Below are 22,343 nucleotides of genomic sequence, written 5' to 3' on the forward strand. Positions count from 1 at the left end.
CGTACCCCCATTTGAGAACCACTGGTCTAGACTACAGCCCTCCTCCTCAGTGTGTAAATCAAAGCTGAGTATCTGTTATAGACATTTCAGAACTGGGGTCTGGGCTGTCACTGTGCATACTGTCAACATCAGGGAGCTGCTGGAAAATCCTCCTGCTGAGTGAGCTGTAGCGCAGAGCCTGGTGACAGTGGCTTCAGAGGCAGACAGTACGAGTGTGGTCAGACTGGGATCCTTAAATCACAGGTCCAGGGAGTGAGGACTGTGCAGCCACTTACAATAACACTCATTTCAGAAAGCTGCACGTGGGACTGCATGCATGTGTGTGATAGTGTGTGTACAGGGAACATATGTGTGGAAGTAAATCTGTGTCATCACATTCTGAATGATAAAAGCCATTGAATTTCTAACACTGATTTGTTTTGCACTGAAACTGAGTATCTGAATTTTTGCATCTGAATGTTTTAAATTCTAAATTTATGAAGAAAGCTTAATTTAGAGACAAACAATTCAGATACTTAATTTCAGTCCAAAAAAAAAAATTCAGATACTTAATTTTAGTGCAAAAAGAAAAATCAGATACTTAATTTCAGTGCAAAAAAAAAGTTCAGATACTTAAATTTAGTGCAAAAAAAAAAAAAAAATCAGCGCAAATTCAATGGCTTTTATAATTCAAAATGTAATGACACAGATTTACTTCCGTACATATGCTGCATGTACACTAATTTTATATATATATATATGTGTATATATATATATATATATATATATATATATATATATATATACATACATATATATACACACACACACATATATATATATATACACACACACACATATGTATATATATATATATATATATATATATATATATATATATATATATATATATATATATATATATATATATATATATATATATATGTATGTATATACACACACACATATGTATGTATAATGATTGCACTTTAGTTCATGCTTGTTTGTGTGTCTTTCCTGATGAGCTGGTGGATGCTGTGTACAGATCCAAACGACAGCGCAGAACCCAGTGGTCATGCTTTGCAGTCGTTTACCACAGGTGATCCAGCCTCCAGTGTTTACAATGGGTTGGAGTGCAAATCACTGCCAGTCCACAAACCACCAGACCACAATTGTTGAATGTAGTTTTCCACCCTGGCTAAAGCTGTGAAACTAGCCACGTTCACATCCCTGTGGTTACAAATTCACAGCTTTAGTCAAAAAAGATTTCAATCTGACAAACCCCCACTGTGTCATTTCTGATGCTTTTAGAGTTCTAACCCTTCATTGGATTGGATTATGCAATTCCACATGTAACTTTCCTTTGAGAAAACATACTGTACACGTGCAGCAGAGAGGGGAGTTGAGTATGCTGCTGAAGGACACTGAGATGAGCAAGGGATTGAACTTTGTGACCCTCCAGCTATGGGGTGGTCTCCAACAGGATCCTGCTGCACAGTAGAAAGATGTTCCACAGCTGTTCCAGTGGAGAAGGAGTGTTGGAGCATCCAGGGAAGAAAGGTCACTGAGGTAAAAACCCTTTGGATGAGGAAAGTCGACTGAGTGTTCTGAGTGTTTCAGACAGCATCAGAACACAGTCCCTGCAGGGTTCGAAGGTGGCAGTTTGCACAAACAAACACAGACACAAGCACAGAATGACAGTCTGTACTGAACTGAAAGTATAAAGGGAGATTAGAAAGAAACTCTGCATTTTCAGTTTTCTTCTGTCAGTTTGCCTTTCATGTTTTCATGTTTTATGTTGTTTTCACAGTTACATCATTACCTCCGCCAAGGAGGTTCTGTCTGTCTGTCTGTCTGTGTGCAAGATAACTCAAAAAGTTCTGGATGGATTTGGATGAAAATTTCAGGAAATGTTGATACTGGCACAAGGAACAAATGATTACATTTTGGTGGTGATTGGGGGGGGGGGGGGGCACTGATCTGCCTTGGCGGAGGTCTGCGCTCTCCGAGTGCTTTTCTAGTTTATGTTGTTTTTGTCATAATGTCTTTGGTGCTGTATAAATCTTGCAGCATGAATTTTTTGTCGTCTTATGTTTTTCACATTACTTTTGTTTTGCCCTGTCTTTTATATTGATTTGTGTCATTTAAAAAAAAAAAATTCTTTATGTTGTTTTTTTATTATGTTGCATCTCTTACATTTCTTTTGTCTTCTTACATCTTTTATTATCTCTGCCAAGGACATTCTGTTTTTGCCGGCGTCCATCCATCCGTCCGTCTGCAAAATAACTCAAAAAATTATGGACGGATTTGGATGAAAATTTCAGGAAATGTTGATACTGGCACAAGGAAGAAATGATTAAATTTTGGTGGTGATTCCCATAACAGAAGTGCTGTGTAAAAGAGGCTATTGTGATACAGACAGAAGGGGGGAGGTGGGGAGTGGGTGGGTACTCAAAGCTCAGCTACATGGTAAAAGCTAGTCACTAAGCATTGTCTTCATACTTTGCCCCCCCACTCTGCCGGAGAGCAGAGAGACAGAGCACTGACTGAGAGCAGCCCATGATGGCGGAGAGAAAGAGAAGCACATTATTATTAGCAGTAATATTAGAAAGTTTTACATGAAGTCACAGTAATGATTATATTATCCACCAGCTCACCTGTAAGGTGTAGGGTTACATTTGAGCTATGTTTCAAATCTAAGTAGTTTAGATTGTCTTCAGCCGCAAGTTAAACACATAAACTTGAAGCAGAAAACCTCAAGTCGTCTGTCCAAAACTAAGACAACACAGTCAAATATGATCAGTTCGAAGACAAGACTAAGACCTTGATGGATTTGGAGAACTCTGACACCACAGTGGGTTTCTACCAGGGATGGACCGATTCTGATATGAGTATCAGGCATCAGCTCCGACACTCAGTGTGTGTACTCGTATTTGTACTCGTAAAAGTAATCTGATACATATGCACCGATACCGCTTCTGTCCTGTGACATTCCCAGTTCAGTGCAGCAGGTACGAGGAGGAGGAAGAATGTGTGTGAGTGTGAAGAGTGTGGAGATGGAACCAAAGAAATGAGGCTGATCACAGTAAGGCTGACTGACAGTACCGTTCAGACACAGATACAGACGCAGCCTTCTGTCCGTCCTCTGAGTACATTCATCTGTTTTCCAGCTGATGGAGGATGAGTACCCAGACAGAGAATACCAGCGGGAGTACGGAGCGGTGCGGACCGCCGCCAGCGGAAGTGAAAACCAAACTTGTGTCTCATTTGTCTTTTCTCTTCCTGCTGAAGCTAAACTTTTAAACCTTACCAGAGAAAACGCTGCAGCATTAGTATCACAGTAGTGTTCCCTCTGTCGTCTACACGTTTGTTATTACTGACGTTCTTCTTCTTCTTCTCATTAAACTTTCCTCTTCTTCATGGTATTTGTCCAGTATGGTTAATTCAGAGCGGCGCCCCCTGGTGGATTAATTGACAAACGCTCATTCCAACACATTAAATGTCAGTAGCAGCACTTTGTTCCAGTCAGACTAATGACAACGACAATAAAGCACATTTACAAAAGGAACTGAGAACTGGAATGGGATTATTAAGTACTCGTATCGGTACTCAGTATCGGCAAGTACTCAAATATAAGTACTCGTACTCATACTGGAAAAAAGTGGTATGGGTGCATCCCTAGTTTCTACAACTTCCTCTCACAGCAGGGATGAGCCCTACCTAAGCACCAGTCCTTTTCTTCACTTCAGGTCTGACTGGAGCTCATCAAACAGACCACACACAGAGTGAGAGGAAACACACCGCTGAAAAGAAACAGAGAAGAGAAAGAGGCAACGGTGAGAGGAGTTAACGGTCTTGTTATCACAGAAGGGGGAAAAATGAAATGGTGAGTAGTTTTTTCCGCCATAAAAACTCATCATGTATGTTCAGCACCTCCCCCAGTGTCAGATGTGTTATCCTTTGCATCTCTCATCCTCATGTGCTGTCCTCTCTCTCACAATGTTGCTGTTAAACTGAGTTTGGTTTATTTTCTTTTATATGGAGTTTCCATCATGCTCCACTCCCTCTGTGGTTCCAGCATGGCTGGCCAAATGGCAATAAAATGCTCAAAGGACATCAGAGAGGGAAAAGGAGACCTATTTGTTAGCCTAACTAAATCCCCAGTAGTTAAATAGCCAGTCAGCATGTGGGCATCAGCGGCTGTTGGGAAAAGCAGGACAAGTGGCCGAACAACTGCCACTGAAAAGTCTGCAACTACTGTCAGTGAATGGTGAGGATGGGCCAATAATCAGCCGAGTACCCTTTGACATCCAAACTCAGTTAACTTTATTTATGCTGTGGGGAGGGTCTTTGTGTGTGTAAGGTCAATTAAAACACAATCAAAGTAAGAAACTAGAAGCATTCGGAGAGCGCAGACCTCCGCCAAGGCACATCAGTGCCCGGATTTGGATGAAAATTTCAGGAAATGTTGATCCGCACAAATTATGGCCCTAGAATGTAACAGTGGAATGACTGATTTGGACATGAACTGAAAACAGAAAACACCAACAATGAAACACTGCGTTCTATGACTCTACTCCACTCCTGCCAACAATGAAGTATTTTATTTTGGGTTTTTTTTTTAGATCAAATGATATGTTTGATCCCTTGGGTCATTGCTTTACTGTTGGTTCAGTTGAGATTTTAACATAAATTCAGCTCATTTGCCGAGTCTGACAGAGGGTTAAATGTGCAACAGCAAAAGCACGAAAGAGTTATCAAAAATACATGGTGCCAACTAATAGTCTGAAGGTTCAATGTGTAACATTTCCTGCCATTATGTTGTGAATTTGTAGATTAACTCTTTCATGCATGAATTATGAGAACTTTAATCAAGATTTTTTTTTTCCTGAGTGTTTTTATTCTTCTTTAAATACGAAAAAAAAAGAATGTAATTGAAAATTCTTTTATGAATCTATTTTTCATGGAGTTCCAAAAATGTCCACTCAGCTCGACAGACACCATGTATTTAATTTTTGAAGCAAAGAAACATTCATTTATTGAAATATTGTGTGAAAACTATGAAATAAAAACATTTTTAATGCTGCCAATCTGCTGTTTTCTCACATTTTAACATACTCTAATACTAGTCAATACTCACTTCATGGAGATAATATGCCAAATAATAAAAAATAAATAAATTGTAGCAGGCCTTGGCATCAATGAAACAGCGTAGAGTTCGACTGGTACAAATCTTTATTTCATCATCGAGCACCGTGAAACTAAAACACAAACATTTACACATAAGTTATTTTGTAAAGTTTACTTAGGTTACATTTACATTTTCTTTAAAAGCACAAACATTATTACAGACAAACAAGACTTATTACTCATAATTAAAATTGTAGTTTAATACACACATATTTCAAACAAAAGAACAAAACATGCCACTACAATTAACCCTTTCATGCACAGTGGTCACTCCAGTGGTCAGTTCTTCTCCAGTTGTTCTCTTGTATATTCATGGGTTTAGTTGTTTTAGTTCCATATCAGCCAACACAGTGGACACTAATGCATCATCTCATACACTGCAAGTCATACCATTATTGTAACTTTGCTGTTCTTGATTGGTTCTTGAGTGGAAATCAATTGTTAATATTTATTTTTTGCTTATTATCTCCATGAAGTGAGTAATAACTAGTATTAGAATATGTTAAAATGTGAGAAAACATCAGATTAGCTGCATTAAACATGGTTTCATTTCACTGTTTTCATATCACTTTATGATATTGGGTTTTAAATACATGTTTCTTTGCTTCAAGAATAAAATTCATGGTGTAGCTGAGTGGACATTTTTGTAACTCCATGAAAAACTGGTTGATTTAAAAAAAAAAAAAATTCAATCACATTTTTTTTTTTTTTTTTTATGCCTAAAGAGGAATATAAACACTCAGAAAAAAAAAAAACGATTAAGGTTCTCATCTCATGCATGAAAGGGTTAATTCCCACATACCTTGCTTCTCCTACCAAGAGTGCAAACTCCCCACTCATCCAGTGAATAGCAGTAGGTCTGCAAACCAAACTGCGCTTTGACAAAAAAAAAAAAAAAAAAACGCATTCCACATGACTATGAAGCTTGATATTTGTTCAAAATAATATGTCAAACAAATCAAACTCACATGTCCTCTGTGCTCACCTCACTTCTGTGTTCAGCTCAGTCCTGCTCTGCTCTATGTGGAAAAACAGGTGGGAGCCAATCAGCCTCATTAGATCTCAGAAGGGGGTGTGGCAACAATAAAACAAAATGGGAAGAGAACAGAAACAGAACAGAAACCAAAAAATACATAAAAACAAAAAAAAGAAGAAAAATCTAAAATAATAAACCTATCAACCGGCCACTAACATAAATAAACCTTTTAATTGCAGTTTAATAACAATAACAAGCAATTAATTTACACTAAACGTGTTAGTGCAGATCAGGTTTATCTAGAACAGCACAGTTATAGTACTGGTATAAATGTCAGTGTATGGGATGATGCATTAGCGTCCATTATTTTGTCTGATAAGGAACTAAAACAACAAAATCCATGAATATACAAGAAAACAGCTGTAGAAGAACTGTCCACTGGAGTGACCACTGTGCATGAAAGGCTTAAAACCAGTAACTCCAGGCCCTCACCTATAGTGGTCATTTAAAAATTGTCCCTTGTTAATCTTTTTTTTTTAAATTATTATTGTTGTCTGGAATTTGTTCATTTTGATTCACAGTCAAACATACAAAATCCCTTTTAACCCTTTCATGCACAGTGGTCCCTACAGCAGACAGTTCTTCTCCAGCTGTTCTCTTGTATATTCATGGGTTTTGTTGTTTCAGTTCCAGATCAGCCAACACAGTGGACACTAATGCACCATCCCACACACTGACATCCAGACCATTACTGGAACTTTGCTGTTCTTGATAAACCTGATTTAGAGGAACATGTTTGAGCGTAAATCAATTGCTTGTTATTGTTAATAGACTGTAATTAACCATTTTTCTTAAACAAAAAGGTTTTTTGTTTTTTTTTGCATATTATCTCCATAAAGTAAATAATAACTAATATTACAGTATGTTAAAATGTGACAAAACAGCAGATTAGCAGCATTAAAAAAATGATTTCATACTTTTTACACAGTATATCAGTAAATACATGTTTCTTTTTGCTTCAAAAATTAAATGCATGGTGTTCAGCTGAGTGGATATTTTTGCAACTCCATGAAAAATAGGTTCATAAAAAAAATTTCAGTCGCGTTATTTTTTTCATGCCTAAAGAGGAATAAAAACACTCAGGAAAAATAACTTGATTAGGGTCAAAACACGGTATTCAAAATCTGTCTGACGGGACATTTTAGAGACAATCTGACCCACATTTTTACTTTTAAATTCATTTTTGCTTTAGTTGGACCATAAGGGATCATCCAAAACAAGGAGCTACTTTATAATGAAATAAATGTTGGAATGGTGATCAATTAAAGTTCACTCTCTGACGGGACATTACTGTGTTTGGACCCATTAAGGTTCTCATAATTCACATATGAAAGGGTTAATGTTCCCAAAAGGCAAGGACCTCAGCTATGAAATGAAGCCACAGAGGAAGAATCTAAAAGTGTAAATGCTGCAGCTTGAGTGTCTCTCTCTAAAACCACTACGACACTTACATTAGCAAGATTGTAATATAGCTTTGTTACACAAATTGTACATGAGGTTTAGTGTTTTACTATGTCAGTAAAATGACGTTCATCATTAGCTCACCTATGATCCCTAACAGATGGTTCTGAGCCGTTGTGGTTCCACAACTCGGCTTATTTTGTCCAATTATGGTCACTTCTGGCTTCAAAAATCTAACATGGTGGCAACCAAAATGTGAACTCCAGACTTCCAAATGCCAGTTCACAAACCAGCGGGTGATGTGAATCATCCTCTGTCCACTTCTGATGCTCAGTGTGGGATCGCACTAACCCAAAGGCTGAATGCCACCTGTAATTAAAGCTGCAGTCTGTAGGAATTCTGTTCTCAGTAATTATAAAATAGCCCTGACTGTCACCAGACTTTAAGGAATCCTGTTCATTTCAAATCCTGATCTCACTGACAGTAGAAGTCCAGACAGAATATGTGCGTTTGAACAGCTCAGTGTCAAACCCCAAATGATGTTTATGTTGACACTGTGTGTTTTGGTCTGAGGCTCCGCCCATCACCTGTCTGCCAATCAGAGTCAGTACCTTTGTTCATCCAGGTTGGCGGTTCCACTGAGCTGCAGCTGAACAGTTCTGATCAGAAATGTCTGGCCTTAATAAACCTAGAAGGACTCGGATTATTCCCAAATACGTCAAAGTGACAAAGTGAGAAACAAAACAAGGAGATGATTTAAAACATGGAGACGGATGAAAAAGGAGAAGGATTTGAAGACCGACGCCGGCTCTGCCTTAGTCTGAACACCATAAGAACCGCTGAGAGCCGGGGTCATAACCTCTGCACCCGGTCCCTTCTCCCAGGGCCGGGCTGCAGTCTCTTCTCCTGGCCCTGGTGAAGAGACTGCCTGTCCAGGACTGGTGAACAGACCGGGTACCAGGTCCAGGACTGGTGAACAGACCGGGTACCAGATCCAGGACTGGTGAACAGACCGGGTACCAGGTCCAGGACTGGTGAACAGACCGGGTACCAGGTCCAGGACTGGTGAACAGACCGGGTACCAGATCCAGGACTGGTGAACAGACCGGGTACCAGGTCCAGGACTGGTGAACAGACCGGGTACCAGGTCCAGGACTGGTGAACAGACCGGGTACCAGGTCCAGGACTGGTGAACAGACCGGGTACCAGATCCAGGACTGGTGAACAGACCGGGTACCAGGTCCAGGACTGGTGAACAGACCGGGTACCAGGTCCAGGACTGGTGAACAGACCGAGTACCAGGTCCAGGACTGGTGAACAGACCGGGTACCAGGTCCAGGACTGGTGAACAGACCGGGTACCAGGTCCAGGACTGGTGAACAGACCGGGTACCAGATCCAGGACTGGTGAACAGACCGGGTACCAGATCCAGGACTGGTGAACAGACCGGGTACCAGGTCCAGGACTGGTGAACAGACCGGGTACCAGGTCCAGGACTGGTGAACAGACCGGGTGCCGCTGTAGGACTTATCTCTTACCATGGTAGTTCCTTGTAGTCCAGTGTTTCCTGTGTAAGTGAACTCTTCATGCAGCGGTGTGTAATCTGAAAGGGGGGTGGGGTGGGGGGTGGTTCGGTAGTTCAGCATCCGTGGTTCCGGGGGGGGGGGGGGAGCGATCGTGCGGCTTGTAGTAAAAGTGAAACCTCAGGCTCATTTCCCTTTTCTCTATCTCCTGAATCTTCTCAAACTTTCATTTGAGTGTGCAGGATGTTTGTCCTGGCCTGTTATAGACTGATGTAGAATAAGTCTGGTGATGACTTTTTTGTATGAAATTCATGGTGTGGTGGACAGGATTAGTGGAAACACTAGTAGTAGACGCTCATGCTGGATCTGGCAACCCCTAGTCTGGGGGGAGGAGGAGAGGATACCACGCTCTCCAGTATTTTGAATGTGATTGCAGTTCCAGTTTTGGCCACAATCCTACATACGGCAGCTTTAACCCTTTCATGCATGAATTATGAAAACCTTAGTGAAGATTTTTTTTCCTGAGTGTTTTTATTCCTCTTTAGGCATGAAAAAAAAAAACATGCCTGGAGAAAATTTTCTTCTGAACCTATTTTTCATGAAGCTGCAAAAATGTCCACTCAGCTGGACACCATGTTTTAATTTTTGAAGCAAATAAACATGTATTTACTGATATACTGTGTGAAAACTATGAAATAAAAACATTTTTAATGCTTATTGTAGGTAATTCATTTCTCAGACAGGGGGAGGTGTTTGTTTACTTGCTTTACTAGTTTGTCTGATAAACGAATTCCCTACAATAATTATATGTGGAAGACAGTATGAACCTTTAGCAGACATTTTTAATGCTACTAATCTAATGTTTTCTCACATTTTAACACTGTAATACGAGTCATTACTCTCTTCATGGAAATATAATGCAAAAAAACCAACAACTTTTGTTTAAAACAAACTGTTAATTACAGACTAATAGCAATAAAAGCAACTGATTTACACTTAAACATGTTCCTTTAGATCAGGTTTATGAAGAACAGTAAAATTACAGTAATGGTCTGAATGTCAGTGTATTATTATGGGATGGTGCATAAGTGTCCACTGTGTTGGCTGATCTGGAACTAAAACAACAAAACCCATGAATATACAAGAGAACAGCTGGAGAAGAACTGACCACTGGAGTGACCACTGTGCATGAAAGGGTTAAAAAAAAAAAAAAAGGTGGAAACAACCCACTCCATCAGTACATAAACAGCTCATTCAAAGGTATTAAAACAACTGCTCTTTTCATGTGATTGTGTAGTAATGTCAACATAATTAGAAATATTATACTCTTTTTCTGCAATTAGATTCTCCTACATCTTTCACACTGGACCTTTAATTTTTTCAGTATTTTGTCTGTAATACTTCATTAATCAGTACTGAGGTGTTGTGTGATTTATCTGAATGTCCTCCCACTACAGGACCATTATCTCCACCATTTAATGTTGGTCACTGACCTGATCACAGTCTGGGTAATCACGAACCTCCAGGGATTCAATAGCTGTACACTGTAAAAAAAAAAAAAAAAAATCCTGTTGTTTTTACGGAAAAAAACTGGCAGCTGTGGTTTCCAGAACAATACTGTAAAAAACACATCCAACTGTAAACATATTTACAGAGTAACATGTAGATTGAACAGTTTAAACATGTAGATTTAACAGTTTAAACATGTAGATTTAACAGTGGATTTAAATGGTAAATGTTCTGCACTTCTTTAGCTCATTTTCTCCTCCTTCATGGTGTCCACAGCTCTTTCCAAATCCACCAGGTCCAACTGGGACCAGTTTAGGGTTCAGTGTCTTCCATGGACACTTGGACATATGGACAGTCAGAGCCAGGATTGGAACCACCAACCCTTTGGTTATTGGACGAGCCGCTCTACCAACTCTACCAGTGTCGGCTGCTGGTCTTTCAGACAGGGGAAGCTCATTGTCGCTTACATCAAAAAAATGGTCCAGTTATTTAAGCATAAATTCGTCCTCCGTTCCTTTTCAAGAAAATGCTCTGTGACCTTATCGTACCAATGAAACAAGAAAATGTTGAAATTATGTTAAATTGAAACAAGGAAGTCCAATGAGTGTGTTTTCTTTCCAGGTCAGTAAATGAACAGTTCATTTGGTTTCTCAGATTTCACAGCAGAATGTGTGACAGTATTGAACTGAACTGTGTCAGTGAAGGAGCAGATCTGAAAACAGCTGTCAATCAAATGGGATTCAGTCTTTGGACTGATCCTCCAATCAGCACGCGGAAGCTCAGCGTCCAGCTCAGCTGAGCTCCGCCCACAGCTCCATTCACCCCCAGAGACGATGACCATCCGGGGGCGGGACAACACGGTGTCATTTATCCAATTAGCGTCCAGTTTAGAGTCAGTTTAAAGCAGTTCCACTCAGTCCCATTGAAGTGCATGGACGCTGAGCGTCTACGGACAAATGCACTGAGCAGAGATGGAATGAACAAACACAGACACGGGAATGGAGGAGAAGTGAACAACATCCAGTCCACTGATCTGGGATCAAACTGATTCTGAACCAACTGGTCTGAGAGATGAACGTGTTCCAACACATTTGGAGTCAATGAAATGAAAACAACTGAACAGATTTGAGCATTTAGTTGAAGTAATTTTACGGGAAGCTGAGCTTCCACTGCAGTCTGAGAAAAATCACCTCTGAACTCTACCAACCCATTAATTTATATGCCGTTATTTCAACATTATGGTCTTTGCAGTTTAAATGGCACCACATTGTTTTTCAATTTACAGTTTAATTTTCTAAAAACAATAGAAATCCATCATTTCTTCATCCAAATCTGGTTTTGTTCACATACTCTTCCTGTAAAAACTACAGCTGTATTTGATTCAATCACTAACACAAAATCTTTTCAAATAAACAACTTTGCATTGTATTGTCACTTACAGTTTTTTATGTTGCAATTTTACAACTTTTTGGTGTTAATTCTACAGTCATTTTTTACAGTGTAGGAACCTACAGTAATCTGTGTCCACCTGGTGAAACGGGCCTTAATCTCCCGCTCTACTGTCCTGGCCCCTCCCTTTACGGTCCTGTCCCCTCCCTCTGCTGTCCTGGCCCCTCCCTCTGCTGTTCTGGCCCCTCCCTCTGCTGTCCTGTCCCCTCCCTCGGCTGTCCTGGCCCCTCCCTCTGCTGTTCTGACCCCTCCCTCTGCTGTCCTGGCCCCTCCCTCTGCTGTTCTGTCCCCTCCCTCTGCTGTCCTGGCCCCTCCCTCACTGGCAGCCGTGCCCAAGAATAGGCATGTAAACCATGTCGGCTGGACACCAGTTGTTTTGACTGAGAGCACTGAGGCACTGACTTGTGCAACACGAGGCAGACGGTCTCCGTCCGTCCACAGCCGGTTTTCCAGCTCAATCCCAGCTGGAAATTCACCCCACCACTCTCAACTGACCTTTTTCCAGGATGGAATTTAAAAGTATTCTCCCCAGAAAGGTGCAGCAATCATATCAGAATTCAGATAAACCCAAGATAATTCTGTGAGGAAAGGATTTGTCAGTATTGTTAGAGCACTCTTGTGAGGCCCACACCCACGTCTGTTTTTGATAGTTTGAATAAAGCACCCAGAGCCACAGCAGCTCTGGAAACGGCCAAACACCACTTTAATGCACAGTGACTGTGGAAGGCCATCTGTGTCATTAGATTTTGAATAATAGAAGCCATTGAAATTCTAGCACTGATGTTTTTTGTTTTTTTTTTACACTGAAATTAAGTATCTGATTTTTTTTGACTCAAATTAAGGATCTGAATTTTTTTTTTTTTTTTGCACTTGAAATAAGTATCTGAATGTTTTCTTGCACTGAAATTAAGTATCTGAATTTGTTTTGTTTTTTGTTTTTTTTGCACTGAAATTAAATATCTGAATTGTTTGTCTCTGAATTCAACTTTCTTCATAAATTTAGAATAAAAAAAATTCAGATGCAAAAATTCAGATACTCAATTTCAGTGCAAAAAAAAAAAAAAAAATTCAGTGCTAGAAATTCAAAGGCTTTTATAATTCAAAATCTGATGACACAGATTTACTTCCATATTTGTGTCTACTTTTTTTTTTATTTTTTTTTTTTTATGCTGAATAGCTGCTTGTGTTTATTTGTGTTCCTTCTGTATGGCTCTTTCTCTGTTTCTGTCTTCATGCCTGTACTCTGTATTTGTGCATTGGGAATACTTCCCAGTGCATCCTACTTCTAGTAGGGTGTGTCACGCCACTGCATGCCTGTTACATTAACACGCAAAGTTGTTCCATTTCAGGCTGTATTATAATTAGATTTTAAGCCGTTTGTTTTTTTTTTCATCATCATCGTCTGCTTTTGTCGTAGAACATACCGTGTACACTGTGAACGTAGAAGGAAAAGCAAGCTAGAAAAACAACAAATGTGGATTATTTATTTGGAAGAAACATGCGACATTTCCCATGCTTAGACAGACAGTATAAAATGTTCCAGATGGAGATGTGTGAAGGCTGCACAAAGGAAACTGACGTCCCCACCAGGGCCACAGGTCTGCTCCTCTGATTAGCACCCATTTGTTTTTCAGCTGTGCTACTGATTAAAGCCGTTTTACTGTGGACTAGTTCTGACTTTTGAGGGAATCCTGGAGAATGAAGGCCAAAGTTCTAAAGCACAGGTGGCAAACATGCGGCCCGGGGGCCAAAACCGGCCCTCCAAAGGGTCTAGTCTGGAACCCTGGGATGAATCTGTGAAATGCAAAAATTACACTGAAGATATGAACAATCTTTTTAGTTCAGGTTCCACATTCAGACCAATTCAATCTCAGGTGGGTCAGACCAGTAAAATACTATCATAATAACATAGAAATAATGACAACTCCAAATTTTTCTTTGTAAATGTAAATATTTTCATGTATTTACACTAAAACAAAGTATAAGTTTGCAAAAAATGTGAATAACCTGAAATGTCTGAAGAGAAGTACGTACAATTTGAACAATATTCTGCCTGTTATTAAATGTTTTGTGTGTTTGTAGATCCACTGTGATCTGTAAATTATATATAATGTACATGCATAAATGATAAACTGAGGCAGAATATGTATGTAAAAGTATGTAAAAATGTCCTGCCTGTTTTATTTGCTGACGACACGTTTGGTTACATCACATGAAAATTTCAATCCACTGATTAGAGAAGCAAATGAAGAACTATCGTCTGTTTCTAGATGGTTTCAGATGAATACACTCTCTCTCAATACTCAAAAATCTAATTCTATCATATTTTGTAACAAAAATAAGAAGTATAACAATGAAAACAACAAAATATTCATAGATAACTTTGAAATAACCCAGGTTTCTTACATTACATTTTTGGTTGTTATTGTAGATGAAAAATTAAATTGGTAATCTCATACTGATCTTGTATGTAAAAAAATCATGAAGTCAGTTGGCATTTTGAACAGAGTTCGTTCACTGATAAATCATTCCTGTTTCTTGACTTTTTATTATTGCTTCATTTATCCTTACATTATTTATTGCAACACTGTTTGGGCGGCAACCTGTCCCACGTACTTCAATAAGATTCTCTTAATTCAAAAGACATGTTTCAGAATGATCAGTTTTTCGAACAGACTCCACTCGTCTGCTCCTCTTTTCCAAAAATTCAAACTTTTCTCAGTTTTTGATGTGAACGTTTTCCAGACCTGTGTCTTCATGTCCAAATATGGTCACTTAACTCATTTTTTTCCTAAAGTTTTTCACAATTTCTTTATGTTGTCTTCTGTTATTCACAACTTTTCGACACGATTTTCAAGCAAATTTGATCTGTTGAACTTCAGTCTGTCAGTATTCTGTTAAATATGGTGAAACCAAATCTGTGAAATAATCGACGACCTGAACTTCAGTCAACATCTACTTTATCATTGTTTCAAAAGCATCTGAAAAGGACTTTAATTCATGAAAAAATGTAAGGCTGTATGTCACTTGATTTGTATTTGATGATTTGTAATGTGGATTACATTTTTATTGTTTTTACTTTATTATTTCAGTTATATTGTATTTTTTAAATTATTTTTTTGTGTATTGTTCATTTCGGGGGAGGTGTTCATATAAGCCTTTTTTTTTTTTTTTTTGGCTTCTAACCTCTCCTGCACAATTTTGTTACTTGTTTGAATGTTATTTTTTTCCACTGCTGTTTTATTATGTGCAAATAAAAAGAAAAAGAAAGAAATATTGTTAAAATTACACTTATTTTTTTCAGTTTGTTCATGTTGTTCACATCTTTTGAAAGGATAGTACTTTTCAAAATGTAAATTAGCTTTTTTCACTCTAAAACATAAAGAAAAGTTTGGAGTTGACATTATTTCTATATTATTCTGTTATTATTTTACTGGTTCAGCCCACTGCAGATCATAATAGGCTGAATGTGGAACTGAACTGAAATGAGTTTGACAGCCCTGCTCTAAAGGGAAGACCTGAGCACACTTGTATTTTGTCAGTAAGGTCTCAAACCATCCCAAATTATCCCCTTGCAGTTCTGTTACTGCCCAGATAATCATTCATTGCAGTTGCAAAGTCCCACACAGTGTTTTAACAACTTTTCATTCCAGTAAAGCCCAGCCTGCCAATAAACAAACAAACTGTAATTAGGCTACTTCAAAACTTCAATAGTTCTCAATGGTCAGTCATGGTGGTCCTTAAATTCTTCATTTTTAATCAGAGGTAATAGGGTATACATAGAACGTTTAACTACTTAATCTTTCCAATATGTTTCTTTAACCCATAGAATATAGTTTGGTTTAATTATTCTACACCAACATCACAGGCATGGAGTTCACACTGGGGAGTAAGCAGGCTCAAATCTGCTGGAGTGTCTGGTAGATCTACCACCAAGAGGAACCCAAATATTAAAATTAACAATACTATGGAAGTCAATCTGTGTCATCAGACTTTGAATTATAAAAGCCATTGAATTTCTAGCACTGATTTTTTTTTTTTTTTTTGCACTGAAATTAAGTATCTGAATTTTTGCTTCTGAATTTTTTTTTATTCTAAATTTGTGAAGAAACTTGAATTCAGAGACAAACAATTCAGATACTTAATTTCAGTGAAAAAAAAAAAATTTCAGATACTTAATTTCAGTGTAAAAAAATCAGATTCTTAATTTCAGTGCAAAAAAAAAAAAATTCAGATACTTAAATTTTGTGCAAAAAAAAAATTCAGGTACTTAATTTCAATGCAAAAAATAAATAAATAAATAAAAATTCAGATACTTAATTTCAGTGCAAAAAAAATTCAGATACTTAAATTTTGTGCAAAAAAAATTCAGATACTTAATTTCAGTGCAAAAAAAAAAAAAAATCAGCGTTAAAAATTCAACAGCTTTTATAATTCAAAATATAATGACACAGAAAAAAGTCAGATACTTAATTTCACTGCAAAAAAAAATCAGATACTTAATTGCAGTGCAAAAAAAATCAGATACTTACATTTAGTGAAAAAAAATTCAGATACTTAATTTCAATGCAAAAAAAAAAAAAAATCAGGTACTTAATTTCAGTGCAAAGAAAACAAACAAATCAGTGCTAGAATTCCATGTCTTTTCTAATTCCACATCTGAAGGCAGATGTCCTTCCACCACACATGAGCAGACTGTGCTTCAGCTGACACCACTCTTCCAGGACTGTTTCCATCATACTGCAGCTAATGCCCTGTCCTGGGCAGGGGGGGGGGGGGGGGGGGGGGGGGGGGCTGGCTCCTGCAGAAACCTGATCCGGCCCTGGGCCCTTTAAAGGAATATGGGATGAGTCTGTTGAATGGAGCTGGAGTCAGAGCCACTGAGCTGCAGGAGCTGCGAGGAAGCCGAGCACAGAAGAACCGACCACAGAGGACAGAGCACAGAAGAACAGAAGAACAGAGGACAGAAGAACAGAGGACAGAAGAACAGAAGAACAGAGGACAGAAGAACAGAGGAGCCGAGCACAGAGGACAGAAGAACCGACCACAGAAGAACAGAGGACAGAGGAGCCGAGCACAGAGGACAGAAGAACCGACCACAGAGGACAGAAGAACAGAGGACAGAAGAACAGAGGACAGAAGAACAGAGGACAGAAGAACAGAGGAGCCGCGGAGGAACCCCCCACAGCCCGGACACATGCAGGAGTGAACGGCGGCGAAGGAGCCACAAGTTATGAGTTCCACTGCCACCGGTTACCGGAGAGGCTGTCCGTGAACAGAGAGCCGACACAGACAAAGTCACAAGGTAGAGTCCCCGTGGATCCGCTCCACGCAACTGCAGCGTGTGTGTGTGTGTGTGTGTGTGTGTGTGTGTGTGTGTGTGTGTGTGTGTGTGTGTGTGTGTGTGGAACAACAAACATACATGAGGAGGTGTGGGTGAGTGGAAGGAGGCAGCTGGGGCTGAACACAGGTCTGATGACTGGAGGAACTCTGGTTTGGTTCAGTTTTTTTTGCTGACCACAGGTTTTCCGGTTGCTACTGTTCTCCTAAGACTGTTTTCCAACCTTGGGGTCGGGACCCCACAGGGGGTCGCCTGGAATTCTAATGGGGTCGCCTAAAATTTCTAGAAATTGATTAAAAAAAAGTCGGACCAATGTCCCTGTAGCTTAGCGGCCAAATTCAAAGCTTTTGGAAATGTATCCAGATCCATTTCTTCTCCCCCAGTTCTGTGTATTTATTCTATTACAGAAATAGCCCATGTTTTGCTCATATTCAATCAGATCTGTAAAAAATTCAAAGTCACACTTGATATCATTGATACTGATTTATTGGATCAATCCACTTCCTATCTGTTAGAATGGGGACATTTGTCAAAGTGGCACCAAATCCAGAATCAGATCTGGATCCAAATAATTTCACTAACTTTTGATGACATCATCATACAGAAGCTGTATACCAAGTTTGAAGTCAATTGGAATTGTAGTTTTAGAGAAGAAGACGATTGAAAGTTTTGTAACAGACACCGACAGACGCCACATGAAGACAATAGTTTATGGCCTGTCATCCAGTAACCCAAACTAATAAAAAAAAATATACATGGTGAGTTGACAGACAATCCCAATCCATAACAGACATGACAAACTGTGGTTGTGAAACTGCAGCACTGTGGTTCTGTTTCTGTGTCAAATGTTCACTGTGGTCAGTTTCAGATGCTGCAGCTCTTTCATAATTCATAGTTTCAGTTCTTGTTATGGAAGTAAATCTATCTCATCTGATTTTAAATTATAAAAAGCCATTGAATTTCTTAGCACTGAATTTTTTTGCACTGAAATTATCTGAATTTTTTTTTTTTTTGCACTGAAATTAAGTATCTGATTTTTTCTGTCTCTGAATTCAACTATGTTCATACATTTAGAATTTAAAAAATTCTGACGCAAAAAATTCTGACGCAAAAAATTCAGATCACACATCCAGGACACCAAGGTTAAACAATCAATTCTATCTGAAGTCGAACCGACAGCCAGCCAAGCGAGTTACGTTAGGTTGGTCATGTGACACCGATGCAGGAAGACGGTCAGCGTGGATGTGTGATCTGAATTTTTTGCATCTGAATTTTTTAAATTCTAAGTTTATGAACATAATTGAATTCAGAGACAAAAAAACTCAGATACTTAATTTCAGCGCAAAAAAAACATTCAGTGCTACAAATTCAATAGCTTTAATGATTCAAAATCTGATGAGACAGATTTACTTCCATATATTGTTTGTTCAGTATTAATTGTCCTGCTTGTAAATCCCAGCTGGACTGACTGGACAGATCCTGACCCTTTGTGCAGTAATCTACACCTGGTTTACTGCCTCTGTCCACAATAATAGACATTATACAGACTAAATGTGTCTAAAATTAATGTTTATGTGCAACATAGTATAGTAACTATTACATGATCAAAAACAAATTAATTTTAACAAAAATAAAGTCTCCATTTTGAATGTCTGGGGTCGCCAGAAATTTGTGGTGTTAAAATGGGGTCAGGAGCCAAAAAAGGCTGGAACCACTGTCCTAAGGAGTGTGCGTCTGGCACACCTGTTCCTTGTGGCCTTTTTTGGGAAAAAGCCACTACTTACCCTTGGAGTACATCTGATAACATTTTCATAGTTGTATCAGCTCTTCCTGTAAAGCAGGGCTGTCCAACTCGTTTTGGTTCAGTCCCATATTCAGCCCAATTTGATCTGCAGTGGGTCAGAACCAGTAAAATAATGACTTAATAACCTATAAATAATGACAAATCCAAGTTTTTCATTTTGTTTTAGTACAAAAAAACCCAATTAAATTATGAAAATATTAGATTTTACAAAAAAAGATGTGAATAACCTGAAAAAAACAGAAATTTCATTTGAAAAATTAGTGCAATTTAAACAATATTTTGCCTGGACTTATTATTTCTACATGTACATTTACACACAGTGTTCCATAAACATTTGGGAACAGGCAGAATATTGTTCAAATTGCACATTTCAGGTTGTTCATCTTTGTTTTTATTTATGTATTTATTTGTATTTTATTGTGAAAGAATAGTTTTGTAAATGTAAATATTTTCACAGTGTAATGCTATGTTTTTTTTCACTAAATTTTTTTCCACATAATTTTTCACAAAGAAAATTTGTGGTTGTAGCTGGGACAGGCTCCAAGTGACCCCCACGACTCTAGTGAGGATAAAGCGGGTTCAGATAATGAATGAATGAATGAATGTGTGGTTGTCATTATTTCTGGGTTATTGTGTTGTTCTTCTGACTGTAGATCACATTGGTCTGTATGTGGAACCTGAACCAAAAGGATTTGTTCGACCTGGACTGTTCAGGTTCATTTATGCACTTTCATCCTGCAGGGCCGGAATGGAACCTTTGGCGGGCCAGATTTGGCCCCCGGGCCGCATGTTTGACACCTGTGCTGTAAAGCAATGAAAACAAAATGTCTGTTTAATTACAGTTCAGGACAATGCAAGTGTGTTTCTATCCATCTGCCTGCTGGACATAAATCTGTGCACATGCAGAGTTCTCCTAACTTTTATGAATCTGGAGAGACTAGGACTGTCCATGCAGCCCCAATAAATCCATCCTAGTTCTTCAGGAGCAGCCACAGTTGTTATTTAACACCTTCTCAGACTGTTATATTGCCAGAGGCTATATATTCTGTCTCAAAATGTTTGTTCAGAGATGTGTCTCACTGTAACTTTTGCCATTTTTCGTTTACCGGCCGACAGGTCGTAAGCTAATGTCGTCTGTTACAAAACTTTCAATCGTCGTCTTCTCCCAAACTCCAGTTCTGATTGACTTCAAACTTGGTATACAGCTTCTTTATGATGATGTCAACAAAAGTTAGTGAAATTATTTGGATCCGGATCTGATTCTGGATTTGGTGCCACTTTGAAAAAATTTCCCATTCTAACAGATAGGAAGTGGATTGATCCAATAAATCAGTATCAATGATATCAAGTGTGAATTTGAATTTTTTACAGATCTGATTGGAATATGAGCAAAACATGGACTATTTCTGTAATAGAATAAATACACAGAACTGGGGGAGAATAAATGGATCTGGATACATTTCCCAAAGCTTTGAATTTGGCCGGTCAGCTACAGGGCCATTGGTCCTATTTTTTTTTTAGCTCACAGGCCGACAGGCTGTAAGCTGCTGTCGTCCAGCGCCGTCATCTGTCGTCTGTTACAAAAATTTCAATCGTCTTCTTCTCCGAAACTACAAATCTGATTGACTTCAAACTTGGCATACAGCTTCTTTGTGGTGATGTCAACAAAAGGTAGTGAAATTATTTGGATCTGGATCTGATTCTGGATTTGGTGCCACTTTGAAAAATTTCCCCATTATAAGTGATAGGAAGTGCCGGTAAGCTACAGGGCCATTGGTCCTATTTATGTATTTATTTATTTATTTATTTTTTTGTTCAAATGCAGCACTTGTCCATGCCTTGCAGCGTTCCTAGAGGAGCCCAGACTTAAAAGTGCATGTGCAGGGCAAAGACAGCTTGCAGAGGTTGATGTTTACACCTCAGAACAAAGGAATGTCAGGGCCTGTGTTTAAGGCTGAGACTGATAATGAGTGTGGTCAGTTTACTGAGGCCTGTCATTAACCTGCACCGGTGCAGAGTGGTGAAGGGGGGGGTGCATGAGGATGGAAGGAAAGCAAGAGGTGTTAGAGGAGGAGGAGGAGCAGGAAGAGCAGAGGTGAGGTGGGCTAAAATGTGCTTAGAGCTCTTACTTGTGTCTTTGTGCAGAAGAAATCAGTCTAAGTCAGGGCTGTCAAACTCATTTTAGTTCAGGGGCCACAAACAGCCTAATATGATCTAAAGTGGGCCGGACCAGTAAAATAATATAAAAAATAGGATAAGAACTGATAAATAATGTCAATTCCAACGTTTTGTTGATGTTTTTGAGTGAAAAAATGTGAAATTCCATAATGAAACTGTTCACATCTACGAACTGTACTTGAACATAACATGAACAAATATGAACAACCTGAAAATTCTGAAGAAAAATAAGTGCAATGTTAACAATATTACACCTTAGTTTATCATTTATACATGTGCATTACAACTTACAGATCACAGTGGATCTACAAATACACAAAACATTTAGTAACAGGCAGAATATTGTTAAAATTCCACATACTTCTCCTACGATATTTCAGGCTATTATGACAGTATTTTACTGGCCTGACCTAAAATGAGTTTAACATCATTGATTGTTAATATCTTCAGTGTAATTTTTGCATTTCTCAAATTATCCCACGGGCCAGATTGGACCCTTTGGCAGGCCAGTTTTGGCCCGCGGGCCGCATGTTTGACACCTGTGATTTAAGTGAATCCCCAAAGGAACTTTGTGTTGGTAAATGACAGTTGTTCAAATGGACAGGATTTCAGTTCTGTTCAACATGTTGATGCTCATATGAACTAAGTTTTCAGCTCAAAAATGTCCCATTTCAGCACAATTAATGCTATATTTTCATGTCACAAATGGACAAGTTCTATTTGAACTGAATTGAGCTGAAAAACAAATCTTCTCTTCTTTTGGATTCCCCAGTTTTTCTTCCCAGATTCTCTCCTCCATATCACATGTTTTATTTGTACAGGTTCAATCTGGAGTATGGTGCTGATCCATCCTGCTTCTGTTCCACCAATACATACATGAAGAATGGCACACAGCACTGTTTACATCAACAGTTTTACAATAATAAGCATTTT

General features: G+C 38.7%; 1 protein-coding gene across 1 annotated transcript in view; it reads left to right on the forward strand.

Annotated features, from left to right (window-relative positions):
- The first annotated feature begins 17,280 nt into the window (after positions 1–17,280).
- plekhh1 (pleckstrin homology domain containing, family H (with MyTH4 domain) member 1) overlaps positions 17,281–22,343 on the forward strand; it is an 85,905-nt gene continuing 80,842 nt past the window's right edge. The window contains exon 1 of the mRNA XM_030127555.1: positions 17,281–17,392. The gene's annotated coding sequence lies outside the window, so the exon portion shown is untranslated. The remainder of the gene's footprint in view (positions 17,393–22,343) is intronic.

The sequence above is a fragment of the Sphaeramia orbicularis genome, chromosome 22, assembly GCF_902148855.1.
Source record: "Sphaeramia orbicularis chromosome 22, fSphaOr1.1, whole genome shotgun sequence".
NCBI classification, from domain to species: Eukaryota; Metazoa; Chordata; class Actinopteri; order Kurtiformes; family Apogonidae; genus Sphaeramia; species Sphaeramia orbicularis.